General features: G+C 45.6%; 1 non-coding gene across 1 annotated transcript; it reads right to left on the bottom strand.

Moving 5' to 3' along the window:
* Window positions 1-736: 736 nt before the first annotated feature.
* trnaw-cca (transfer RNA tryptophan (anticodon CCA)) lies at window positions 737-808 on the bottom strand. Its single transcript has one exon. It is a non-coding gene; the product is annotated as a tRNA-Trp (tRNA).
* Window positions 809-3,054: the final 2,246 nt, after the last annotated feature.

Here is a 3,054-nt window from a genome sequence, read left to right on the forward strand (position 1 = left end):
GGCAGCGGATATTGGTCGTAAAGGGAGACTCTGAGATTTGTACGGATCCATCAGGCTTTATGACGGGGATGATGGGACTTGACCAGTCGCTAAATTCCACGGATGAGATAATGCCTTCCCGCAGGTCCAGTTCGTGTTCAATCTTTTCACTCATCACATAAGGCACAGCTCTAGCCTTGTGATGGACCGGTCTGGCATCCTGTGTGATGTAGATTTTAACTTTAGCCCCTTTGAAGGTACCCACACCTGGCTGAAAGAGATGTTCAAAACGACTTAGAACTGCAGAGTAGTGTGAGATACATGACAGTAAGGTGAACGTGTGAACGGCCACACTGCGGAAACATCTCCACCTTCAGCACCAGGTCAGACGGAGATGCTGAGCGAGCAGGTGAACTGCAGAATCCCACTTTTTAGGAGCTGATCGTTGTGCCAAGCCAATGAGTTTTGCTTAATGACTAAAAATAAAAGGTGCTAGAAGTGGGATTCAAACCCACACTTTCAGAGCAGACTGAACACAACAGCTTAGACTGCTCGGCTGTCCTGACAATCCAGTGCTGTGTATGGCCACCTGCAGGTTGATTTTGAACTTTTGTGTCTTGTCACAAGAAATAAATGAGGGCAACAGGTGTTTCTCTGACTGACACCGGGGAAACAGTGAGACAGACCTTGGAGCAAGGGTCTGGTTATTGCCAAACAGCAAAGAAAATATTAATTCCGGGATTACCCAAAAGAGCAGTGACCTCGACGTGATTTGAACACACAACCTTCTGATCTGGACTCAGACGCGCTACCGTTGCGCCACAAGGTCTACACAGGGCGTTTGAGATGTTCGTCTATTGAAGATTCTTCAATACAAGGGGCTTTAAATTCCCTGCCCATTCCCACCAGGTATCAGAAGAAGCGCTCACCTGCCAGTCACCGTATGTTTTTTGTCTAACTTTTGTGTTGTTTTCACGGGAAAGCATCAGTAATTAACCCGTCATCTTCTTTTATACAATGAAAGAAATGCTGACTGACGGACAGTCGATACTTCAATCATTTGTTCTGTGCTATGCATGTTAAGTGTTCAACCATATCGCATTCTGCACACTGCGTTTTAGGAGTCTGGTTCAAAATCCTCATCGCTGGCGACAGCAGGAATCTGGTGCAACTTTTGTCAAATTTAACAGCACCGGTTATTCCGACACGCCAAAGTTCCCTGGTGGATCCACTTTCTCTCGCTAAAAGTTATCTATTTACTGGTGAAATAAAGAGCAATTAAGGAATAAGGGAGCCCTTTTGCTAGGAGAATGAATAGCAAATAAAAACAGCAAATGCTGGAAATCTCAGCAGGTCAGTTAGCATTTGCCAGGAGACAAGACTCGCCTCCGATTGTTCCCCTATAGGAAATTTCAACACAATGTTCTCGCCCGGCATCCTTGCATGTGAAAAGCAAACGTGATAACCGCGACACTAGGGAAACCTCTGGCACAGTGACCTCAACAGACGGGAGCTGACCAGTGAGCACCCTCCGTGCTGATCACCACTGATTGTTGATGTGGAAGCAAGTCATCCTCGACTCCGGGATTACCGAAGAAGAGAGGAGGATCAGGAATGTGTTGGCTCACCTGAAACAACTTCTGTCCCACACTGAAAGTTCGCAATCCTTCTCCTCTGCTGCCCTTTACAGAAATGTCACCTGTTCACTTCCACATCCTCACAGTGGGGCCACAGAGGCTCCTACCATCTCCCAGCGATCAGAGAACTCGCCCAGTTTGTAAAATTAAACCCGGGACATGTGTCCGACAAAGGGCAGGAGAAGCGGAAGAGTGTGTAAGCTCATTCTGTAACAGATAGTAGTGGGGTTATTAACGGCGATTACAGCAATCATCAATCCTCTCACACACCTCAATTATATTTCTGCGATGAACTGATTGAGAATGGAAAAGATTAATGCTCGGGATCTTAACCACTCAACCAGGGAACAGCTTTGAGAATTTGTATCAATATAAAAATATATATTTATATATGAACCTGTATGTCAACGGCAAGCTGTCTGGACCTCATGGCACAACGGTCGTGAATCTAACTTTGAGTGAGAGAAATAGTTCCACAGTGACACCCATTTCATCTTTTATTCCCTTTTAAACACTAGAAACTGAGACAGGGGGAATAAATAGAGAAATAAAAGCACAGTGATACAGACAAGAGGAAGAAAGAAGGGGAAATGCTGTCCCCACCCAGAACTAATGCAGAAACCCCTCTGCTGCGCTCGGGGTGGCCACCCACAGCCTGGATACACTAACGTCCCAACAACTCATTGACTGTCGGAGTGGGATCGTGCGGCGCTTCAGAAGACAGGTCGAAAAAGCAAAGTCACTGATTTGGTCTCACGTGCTTCTCTAATCAAGAGTAGCCACACACAAAAACTTGCTTTTATAATGGCTATACATTACCATTATGATTGTCAAGCAGTTGGTTCATTGATCTAAAGGTGTGACTTTAGATGAGTCGAAGTTAAATGAAATTTGTGAGAAGTCCTGGGTTCCAATCCTGGACGAGTCCATTATTTTGCCGGCGAGTTTTGAAATTGCATAGAAATTTTGCAAAGGAAGACTTGCATTTCTGCAGTGCCTTTCAGGAACTCGAAGACACCCCAAAGCGCTTTCAGCTGTTGAGTTATGTTTGAAGTGCTGTAGTGTGGGGAAAGATGCGCCCAAATCACCCCACACGAACCTCAACTCTTTACAAAGGAGTTTGGTGCAAATAATCAGGTGCCTCAGGGACTTGGACTTTCTTTGAATGAGTTCTGCTTGTACCTGCATTCAAGCTTGAAACAGCAACTGGGCTTCCATCTCACGGGAGCAGCGTGTAGCGGTTAGCGAGTAGGTGACGAGGTTTGGGGTTGACGTGCGTCACTTTCAATCTTTGAAATTTCACCAGGCAAATTTAACCAGAGCATTAACCTACACAGCTAGCCTACACTTCAGGAGCTGGTTTTACGAGAATAGAAAGACGGTGCTATATTTAGGAAGTCTGTGAGTGTGGCAGGAATTGATCGAGTGTTTCCCAGAC

This window comes from Pristiophorus japonicus, unplaced genomic scaffold, assembly GCF_044704955.1.
Source record: "Pristiophorus japonicus isolate sPriJap1 unplaced genomic scaffold, sPriJap1.hap1 HAP1_SCAFFOLD_52, whole genome shotgun sequence".
Classification (NCBI taxonomy): domain Eukaryota; kingdom Metazoa; phylum Chordata; class Chondrichthyes; family Pristiophoridae; genus Pristiophorus; species Pristiophorus japonicus.